An 11,361-nucleotide genomic window follows, 5' to 3' on the forward strand; every position below is an offset into this window, starting at 1 on the left:
CCAGCCTTTCAGGAGAGATCAACAATTAGGAACGATCAATCCCAAATGTCCAGTACACAACTTTAATATGTGGCAATTCTGGAGTACGTCAGTGCCAAATTCAAAGGAAAAGGGTGCCTTTTTGAAAGACAACTCGCAATTTTCTAGGAGCAGAATCAGTGATCCAGTTTTGCTGACAGATTTCAAGAAGATTTCGAGAGAATTTCCAAGCATACAGTTACACAGATGGAAAAAAGTTTGAAGACTGAGAAGACTTTTTCTAATTGAAAACTTTTTCTTTTCACATCGAAAACTTTGATTTGTTTTGAAACATTCCATTATTGGACTTTGTAATTAATGTTATGTAGGTTGGAATTTTAAAAATTTTATGTAACCTTCATTCATAATCTGCTTTTAAATTTAAAAAAAAATATTTTTTTACGTGATTAATATATGTGTTGGCATTAATATCCCGCCGACAAGTTCTATCACCGTTTGGCATTAATACCTTACTGAAGGACAGATTACAACACCTTTTGGAAAATTAGCATTGCTCTCCTCGGCTTCCAACACCTTCCAAATTATATACTTTTGCATCGCAGAGAAATTTGGGTGCAATATCTGCCACTTTTGAGATTATGGTTAAGTCACATCGGATGATGAAAAATCCCATTGGCCAAAGAATGTGATCCACGCCAATCATGAAAAAATCCAATCAAGCCTCTAACATCGATATCAAGTAAAGTATTCCAAGAGTTTGGAGGAATTATATTCAACACCCAAACTAGTTTTGTGCTTAAACCAGTACTAAATCTGCCATAGAAAGAGATAATATCCATTACATTTCGAATATCATATTTACTAACATTCATAAGTGTCCAATATTCATTGACTTCCCTCTATCAAAATGTTGTGTCTATACTAAAATTTTCAGCAATGATCCCTATTTTCTCATGTCATTTAGGGAAGATTGATAAACACTTCGACAATGGAGGAAGTTGTTGAATGTACTCTGCTTCTGGACTTAAATTTAGACAATTCCTTAATGGTTTCTTCCATGATTGTTTTGGATCAGGTTCCTGATCACATAAAACTAGGATTTTGTATTTTTCTTTCTCTAGTTGGCATGCCTTATCTCTTGGCTTGAACCAAATTGCTATTTGAACTTGACAAGAAATAATATTCCCACACGTTCAAGTTATGAGACATCAACTTCTCCTATTGATGGAGATAATCTTTATCCTTCCCATAAGTAGGAGGTGCGAAATAAACAAAGTAACCACTAGCTCTCAAAAGGTGATCCACTTCTTTTAGCAGAACACCATCATTTTCATGCCAATCGACACCACAATGTGAATAATGGACCATTTCAAATGAATTGCTTAGATAAGTTAGTTGTGTTGTAACAAGAACTGTAATCATCGCACCAATTCCTTGTTCAAGAGAAAATTGAATCTGATTTTCGTGCCCATGCTTTGGAGAAAATGGCATTGTCTATATACCTAGTGGAAGTAGATAAGCTGGAAAACTTGCAAAACCACGGCCAACATCAAGAACTTGCACCACTCATGTGGATCGTAAATCCCCTATTCCATTAGTTATCATGTTTCCCAATGTTTGGATTTACTCTGAAGCTCCATGCTTGAAATGAGTACCACCACCTAGGAACCACCATAGTTTAGCTTGCTTATGCACCCAATTTTTCCCACCTTTGGCTTTCTGCTAGATTTGAGTGGTTCATATTGCTTCACCACACATAATATTTAATGATTGGAGATTTTATTGGGATCTTGTATTCTTTTGGAGGAGGTATTAAACAGAAAGGTTGTTCCTCAAGTGGAGAGGACAAATTTCTTTAGAAATTCACTCTTTGAGAATAATTCAAAATTTTCAAAGTGTTGATATACTTTAAATCATGACAAGGAACATACTCAGTATAATTCAATGACCAAACATTCGTTCCTTCTATAGGTATCTTTATCACATTAGCTTTAAAATTGAGAAACACCTTATTACTTAACCACTGCTTTCCAGTTGAGATCAATGGTGCTTGCATATAGATCACGTGCTTGGTGCCAAATAATGTTCCAACAAAAAAAGTAACTATCATCAATGTGAAATCCAGCATGACCGTCTTCCTTGATTGTACATCGAACATGGAGGAAAGTGAAAAGCCCATATTTAGATGAAAACTTTAACAAGATGAAACATGTCAGCTAGCCATGTATACACCCATCTTTTCAGTGTTTTTCACCATATCACACACAAATATATCCGACAAATTCAGTTGAGGGCAACTGAATTAGTGAAATCCCTTCAAAACAAGTCAAATGGCCTTCAAACTTGCAAAGTTGAAAATAAATGGTCATACATTACGAATATATCATAAACCATTAACAATCGAGGAATTTATTAGAAAGTTGTAAGATAATTTTCATTTGAAGTTGGTTAAGGAAGATTATTCTTCCTCTCCAAATTAGTCTTCTACTTTCTTTCTCAAAATAAAAATAAAATGTATTAAGAAATTATATATATATATATATATATATATATATATATATATATATATATATATATCCACACACACACACACACATGAAAACCAACATTGTTTCCATGTTTATACAAAAAATTCAGGTTGAAAGCCAAGAGTTCTTGGTAGCCTAGATTTTATTTTCCCTATTCTAATCCCATTTTCTTTTTATTCCTCTTTTCTCTTTTGAAAATAATGCAGCTACGGAATTGTCAACAATCTACAGCTCTAATAGAATTCTGCCGATGAATTAGTAGATTGCGACCAAGGCAAACGAAAATTATGGAAAAACAACTCCAATGAACATTGCAGCTAAAGCAACTTGACAACCTATAAAGGAAAAATCAAAATCAGTAAGATAAAGAATCAAAGGTATGTAAATATTAAGTTATATAATAAAGGTATAACATTTGAATTATGAAATAAATGATGAGTAACCATTGCTACTGCCATACTAAATAATGATTACCCTTAATTATTCTCACACGACTTGGGTTTTAACAAAAATATCAGTGTATTGTCAACCAAGTTGGGGTTTAACCGTGATATAATTAAAATATCTCCCTCTCCTCTCCATTCATCAATCCTCTTCATGCCAAATCATTTCCATTTTACTAAGCCCTTTATTATTGTCGAGACCGCCCTCACCTAAACTCTATTTTCTAATTCATTCCATACTCAAATTTCTCTCACTCGTTAACCCTGTCAAAAGAGAAATTATGGGCTATACTTCTCTACCATGGGAGTCATTTTAAGGTCAGAGTCGAATGGTATTAAGTTTATTGAGGGATATCCATAGGTCAAACAATTTTTTCACCACGGAAGGTGGCTAGAATTTGTAGAGAAAATCGATGGGCATGAGGAGGTAACAAAATATTTCGATAGGGCATATGACAAAATTGAAGAAGAAATTGGGGACATGAACCTAGTGTTAATATAGTCTTTCGTAGCAGGAGCCACAATATTTCCAAGAATTGGAGAGAGATGGTTTAAGAATAGAAGAATTGAAGAAAAAATGGAGAGTTTTTCTCAAGAATCTAGGTATGGACATTTTTATGTTTAAAAAGGGAATACTAGCCACAACTTTGAAGAATAAATGAAGGCACTTTCTGCTAATCATTCAAAATTTTATAACTTGTGAAGGAAGATTCAGTAACATGTTATTTTATCAATCACATTTAATGATGAATTTTCTAGATGGAAATGAAATTCACCTATCATATTTCCTAATTCCAACTTTAAGAAAGATGGTTGGTAATGTTCAAAGAAAAATAAAATCTATAGATAACACTTTATACCATCATGGCATAGTGAAAATCTTGAATGAAGGAAGTCTGAGAAACATAGGAGACAATTCAGAAGATCTATTAGTTATAAATCATTTCAAGGAAGCAGAAATAGAAGAGCCTAGTGGTAAGACAAACAAAAGTAGAAGGAAGTTGCCAATGGAAAATAACTCACCTCCACAACAAGAGCCACGTTTAGAGGATGAGTCTCCTCTTAGAGATATGTTAGTGAATCTTAAAAAGAAAAATCCTAAAAGAAAGAAAGCTAGCACTAAGGAAGAAAGTTGATCTAAAAAGAGAATAGAGCAGGAGAAAATAGAGCAGGGAAAAGTTAAGAAGCAATATCTTAGTACTAAATCACCATCTAAACCATCATCTACCATAAGAAGAAGTTTAAGGCTCAATATAAGAAATGCATGAATAGCCTCGACAGTCCCCGAAATTTTTTTGATTTAGAGAAAGAAGAAATGGACACTAGAGTTTCATCATCACCAATTCCATCACCAACAGTTCCATCATCACCTATTCCATCACCAGCTGAGGGTCCAGTTAGAATAACTTCAGAGATTGATCTTGTGCAACACAAAATTTATGACTATATAGAATCTTTGGAAAGAAGAGCTACAGGTAAAAATATTGCAACATCCTCGAACCAAGGAGAAAAAGAAGCAATCCATTCTAATATTTTAGGAGAGCTTCAAGTTCAAGACAACCTCAAGCAAGAAATTTATGAGTTGGAAATACTGAATAGACTTCTGAAGAAGGAGAATGAAACAGAAAAGGAACAGAATAAAATCCATAAAACCCAGAATGAAAAAATCATACTACATCTTGGTCAAGGAAATTTTTAAGGATGGAAATTTATCTTAAAGATTAGAAACCTTGGCGAATCTTACTAATCTTTAATATGAAAACTATAAAATGATTAGTGATATTTTAGTAAAAATATTAAAACTTATAATGGTTTTATATAGTTTCTATAAAAATTTGGTGATTATTAAGGTAAAATAATTTTTTCTTATAAAATTTGCGCAAATCAGTTTTAAGAAAAAATGGGAATTGGTGAATCTTTTTTTTGGAAAAAGCATGGAAAATTAGCCTATTTGCCAATATTAGCCCCTAAAATTTTCCCTGATGTTGGTTTGAGGTATAATAAAAACAAGCAATTGATAGCTCAAAACAATTTTCTTAAGAGGAAGATTATAGGCCTGCAACACAGAATTTTGATGAAGAAACTGAGGATGGCAGTCAGTGCTAAGAAATCAAGGAGGAGTAACTTTGATGTCCTTTCTCAAGTATCTGTGGAGGCTCAGTAACACAAAGGACTCAGAAATTTTTAAATTTTTCATGAGGACATGCAATGCCTTCTGTGTGGGGGAATGTTGAACACTAGAATTGCTTTTTTTTTTACAACTCTTTTTCACTCCATTCCTCCCTTTTTTATCTTCATAACTACAATTTGGGTATCAGTTTACAAGGTTGATAGCATAGCGGGTTCATAATCATCTTCTATTTCATAAATATCAATTGCCTTTATTATTTAACTTAATATCTACTTGAGCTACTGAATTATAATGATTTTGCAGTTGATGTATGTTTCTGCAGCTAAGTCCAAGGTCTGATAGGTTGTGTAGTTTCAACCCAGAAATAGGTCATATGGGTAGTTTGAAATTGGCTGAGACAACAATAATTTCCTATTTTTAGAAGCTAGATCGATAAAGAAGGCACTCTAGCAGCTTGGTCAAAGGATAAGTCAACCACCGTAGAAGGCGAATAAAGCAAGCAAGATGTATATTTTTCGCCTCATGATTTGTTGCGTTGATAGAAAATCTTGAGCATATCACGATATCTTATCTTTTATAGTTAAATATAGCTAATGTCGATTAGAATAAGTGTAATTCTAAGAAACTGTTGGAAATACTGGGGGGGGGATCAGTATTTCTTTTTAATTGTTCTTTTTATCACCAAAAAATTTATATATGGAACACAGAAATAGATAGCTGGAATAAATGCTTTTATTAACACAAACAGTGCAATGAAATAGATACAATATATAAATGGTTGCAATCAGTTTCCAAGCACGAACTTGGACTTTTGTGAGGCTCCAACCTCCAGAGAACCAACTTTGTTTTGCCAAGGCAATAGTTCTGCACTTAGGAGCACCAACTCCCAAGGATTCGAATTGTTTCAGCTCTGAGGCTCCAACCCCGTGGGCTCCAACCCTAACTTGGTAGAAACTGTTTTGTTGTAGTTCTCTGCTCCAAGCCTGCTGAGCTTCTGCTTCACTCCTATTCTCCTACTTCTCCTGCCTCTCTTGTCTCTCCTACCTCTGTCTCAACTTCAGCTTCCTCTTGCTCTGATTATACGCACATGCTTCCTTGTTTTTTCCTTTTTTTATATTCCTGATGCCTCTGACTATTCGTTTCTGCTTTCCACTGGCTCTTCGGCTTCTTCAATGCTCGCTTCAGCTTCCTCTATGCTGGCTTGTCCTTCGGCTTCCCTATTCTTCATTGCTTTGGCTTTTCAGTTTCCTCTCCGCTAGCTTACCCTTCGACTTCCTGGATTTTCGGTCGCTGTAGCTTCCTCTATCTCTTCATGCTCACCAACACTCCTGGGACACATTGATTCAATGGCGAGGACCAAAATACACAGAGAAAGCTGCCATGTCACCACCGCCATCGCAATTAGCATCATTCGGGCCTTTTGAACTATCGCGAGTGTTTCTTATTCATTTTGGCCTTCAAAACCTCGCGCAATATGGATATTCTTATACCACTAGTGGTATTTCGGAAGGGGCATAAGTGAGAACTAGTATTCAGAGGATGGCTTCCGATTCCACTCGACAAGCGACACGTGGCAGTGGGAAGGAAGAGGATACCACTTTTCGAGCGGATATTCCTCAAGCTACATGTCCATCTGAAATATATGTAGACCATTGGATCCACAAAGGAATGATCAACGGTGGAGGGTAGGATGCACCGAGAATGCAGACCCACCTTTTTATGGTCGCGAATGTAATACATAGGGATATATGAAAAAACGACCGAAATGTTAAAGGGCGGACCTCAAATTTATTACGCCCGCATTTATAACTTTATCGGGTCTGCTATATATATCGCAATCGACAATTGCGGTTTCCCGATGGCCAACGACCGATTCACCTATGAATGCGATATGATATTAAGCCAAATTGTAATGTTGCATCGGGTCCGCAACATTCATCGCAATCGGCGCTTGCAGGAGGATAGCCCTTTGGGTATTGCGATATGCGAGTACCGATAGGGCGGATGTGATATAATATACACCCGAACATATATGCTTCGTCGGGTCTACACATATATATCGCTGTCAGGGGTTTTGTGGTGATGGCATATAGTAGAACCCGCCGATAACAATATCGTCGATATATACATATTCCACCTTTATATTCCAATATATACATATTTCTCTGCTCTGATAGTGTATTCGGATATAACTATGATTTCCGCCTCCGATAGTGTAAATGCATATATATATGAGTCTTCTGCCTCTGATAGTGTATTTACATACATATACACTATATTGATCCTGATAGCTCCCGATAGTGTATTCTTTGGCATTCTTTGCCATACTTTGCTTCGATAGTGTATTTGCATGCATATACACTATATTGCTCCTGATAGCTCTCGATAGTGTATTCTTTGGCATTCTTTGCCATACTTTGCTCCGATAGCTCCAGATAGTGTATTCTTTGGCATCCATTGCTCCGATAGCTCTGTTTTCTTCCTCCGATGGCTCTGTTTGCTTCCTCTGGCTCCTCGAATATTGCCATATTGACATCAATGACAATCTATGTCAACAATCTCCCCCTTTGTTGTTGATGGCAATATTCTTCTACACTCCCCCTTTGACATCAATGGCAAAGGAGTGCATACAGACTCCCCCTATCGAATTTCCCCCCTGTCCTGCACCATCTTGTGAAAGCGTTATAGCGCTACCTGCTTATCGTAGGAGGGACCCTCGAGATAGTAAGATTTCCCTTTTGTTTACAGTTAGAAATTCATTTTATGTTTCCTGTACATTTCTATTAGTTCATTTAATGATTTAAGTTTTGATTGCAAGATATAGGTTTAAGATTTTTTTGCGGCAGGTTATCTAATCATTTCATTTTTTAGGAGAAGACAGATTTCTAGTTCACATGGACAGAATATAATAGCCTTACATTGTAGTGATATAGATAGGATTTTCATTTGTAGAGCTAATATTTCATTTTGTTGAAGCAGATTCATTTATAGTGTCAGGGAAAATTTTAAGAACCCCCCCTAAATTTATAAATATAATAAATGGGCGAATCTCCATGGTATATAGGAAAAATGGAAGGCTATTTTATCAATAATATAATATGTATATATAATTTTTTGGCGAATCTCTCACCAGGCATGGCGAATATTTCACTCAATTATAAAATCTTGTAAGATCTTGGCGAGTCTTTCACTAAATAATAAAACTTTGTAAAGTCCTAGTGAATCTTAGCATTGTGAACTCTTAGAGAAGAGTAAAAATGGATCTATGCTGGTTTAATCCCCCCATTTAAATAGGCAACATTCCAGGTGAATACCATGGGTCAATACCATGTGCCATTTTGGTGAATACCATGGGTCAATACCATGTGCCATTTTTATCTTTAATAATTCTAATATTAGGGTTAATAATGGTTTTTTGCATGGTATTAATAGCAATCCAGTCCATGGTATTTGTCCCATAGTATTTTTCCCATAGGTTTCACCTAAATATAACCCATTTCTTGAGTGTTCATAAATATAAGGTGAATTATGGAGTAAATATAAAAAAATGTTTTATTTGTTTACCATACCTTTTTATTAATTTACCATACCTCTGTTACAAATATGGTATTTGGCCCATAGGATTCACTTAAATAAAACCTCTTTCTTGAGCCTTCATAAATAGAACGAGGGTTATGGACTAAATATAAAAAGAGGTTTTATTTATTTACCATACGTCTAGTTTATTTATATTTTTATTTATTTACCATACCTTTTGAGTAAGTATAAAAAGACGTTTTATTTATTTACCGTACCTCCACTTTACTTATATTTTTATTTGTTTACACTAGGTGACTTATGGAGTAAATATAAAAAATGTTTTATTTATTTACCATACCTCTCATTTATTTATATTTTTATTAATTTACCATACCTCTTTTATAAATATGGTATTTGGCCCATAGGATTCAATTAAATAAAACCTATTCTCGAAAATGGGCCAATGGATTCACTTAAATAAAACCTATTCTTGAAAATGGGCCAGTGGAACGTTGTAACTCCTAATTTCAAGGGCTAAATTTACCTTTTTTACCCTCTCCATTAAAATAAGGTGGGCTATTTGAGGTGATTTGTAAAAATGTACTATGATACAAAATATTCGCCCACTAAAAATTTAAAACCCCTTAATTTCGCCAAAGGGCTAACATTCGCCCCTAAAATTATCATTTTATAGTGTGGTTTTATTGTTGGTGTAATTTTGTTTATAGCAAGTGTGATTGTACTTATAAGAATGTATGATTTTCATTTAAGCAAGTGTGATTTTATTTATAAGCAAGAATGATTTCATTTTAAAGAAAGTGTGTGAGCGATATTATTTCAAGCAAAGTGTGAGTGTGACTTTATTTTAAGTGTGAAGTTTCTTTTAAGAAGTGTGTGATCATTATTTTAAGTAAGAGAAATAGAATTGGTTCCATTTTTATGAGTTATTTATTTACTTACATATTTGTAGAGGAACATGTGCATTTCAATATCTCAAATTAACTTAGGAATTACATGAGTGACAAAGACACCTAATAGATACAGTGCACATACATTTCATTTGTTTACTAGACCTGGTTGATAATTCATCTAAGTAATTTAACATCAATTAAATTACCAAACAATTGCATTCAATCCTATTTTCTTCTCTTGTGCTCTCACAAACCTTTCATTGTCAGCTTTGGAACTCCTTATTTCATCCCTTAAGCTTCTTAGTGTATCCATCTAGTAAGAAGAGCCAACCTCTCCCCACTGTTCATTTAACCTTTCCTCTTCATGACCATTTTGTGACCTTTCAGAACTATATTGTACCATTTTGATCCTCTTCTCTTTTAGATCTTAGTGTCTTGTTATGTAGTGTCATACACACATGTAACCTTTAGATTAAACAAATTCAAATAGATAACCAAATCATCACCTTGGGTTGAGTTTTAGAGTTTGTTGGTGTAAGTCGAGATGAAACAATACACTTCAAGTTAGTATGTCAATATCAATATAAGCATATCGAATTATCAGTACTATGTTATATGCATATATCATAACAAAATACATCAATAAAATAAACCAACACCACAATTAGGTTTTAATATTTATCTCACTACCCTAAGGCTGCATTTGATCTCGAAAGGTCCAATGTTGAACATTTGCTCTGATACCTCTTTGTAACACAACCCCTACTATTTATAGCCCATATTAAAGATAGAAGGATGTAGTTACTATGATGACCCGAATTGCAAGGTTTAGTAATGGAAATGGGGTTATAAAATTTCTCAATTTTTAACTAGATTGAAAATATAATAAAACGATACCATCACATCCATCTAGTTGAGACCTTTCCAATGATATAATTATTCTTCCGATCTAAATTACAGATTGAAATATAAGGCCATTTTAAGTTAGCCCCATTAAACTTGCAACATCAATAGTTGCCCCACATGTCACCCACATAGCATCTCATGTGGGGCTTATGTGGTTGATTTTTCACTGTGGATAGACCCCCATGGTAGAAGCATGCTTGTGCATAATCAATATCTCACCAACATTACTGTAAACAAAAGGCATGACATTGGTGAGAGCCCTAATCCTAACTTTGCCCACTGGACAACATGCCAAACCAAGCTACTTGCCTGACCACCTCAAGCCTATCACCTCAGATTGAGAGAGAGTGGGGGTTGGCCCTCACCATAATGCACCACCTTCCTCAGAGACCTGCAATTCCAACTTCTCAACCTTCCTCCTTGATTGTGCCCAACTATCTTAGTTTGTCCAATCCAACTATCTTGACTTCAATTATTTGGTTTGTGGCTTCTCCACGGGCTCCTCTTGGATGAGGTCATATCCCCAAAATGAGTAAAATAATATGATGCTAACTTCATGATTAGTGCAGTATCCATATATGTCGAGTTTTTGACTAGTGTCATTTCATTTTACACCAATTCCAGGGGAGGATGACTCAATTCTTAGACTAGACTACATTTAAATTCCCTCATGATCATATCCGCCTGCTAGGCCATATGCCCGACTTCACATAGGATCTGCTTCAATGCAATGCCCACAAGGATTGTATCAACATGTCCGTCTTCAAATCTCTGTATATGATCCTCCCCAATCCATGTATCCACTGCGTCCATTGTGTGATTATGAATTCTTCCAATAGAAATGGTTGTGGATTTCTTACAGGAAAGCGATAAGCACACACGAATTTAACTGCAGAAACAACTAAATGAAAACTCACAAAAAAACTATCATTCTTGTATTCTAA

The 11,361-nt window shown here is 35.0% G+C and overlaps 1 pseudogene; it reads right to left on the minus strand.

Moving 5' to 3' along the window:
- Positions 1-523: 523 nt before the first annotated feature.
- On the minus strand, positions 524-2,158 carry LOC149186553 (putative methyltransferase PMT6 pseudogene; annotated as a pseudogene).
- Between the last annotated feature and the right edge of the window lie 9,203 nt (positions 2,159-11,361).

This window comes from Pinus tabuliformis, chromosome 3_1 (genome assembly GCF_031772625.1).
Source record: "Pinus tabuliformis cultivar Carrire ecotype Pingquan chromosome 3_1, CPIR1, whole genome shotgun sequence".
Lineage (NCBI taxonomy): Eukaryota > Viridiplantae > Streptophyta > Pinopsida > Pinales > Pinaceae > Pinus > Pinus tabuliformis.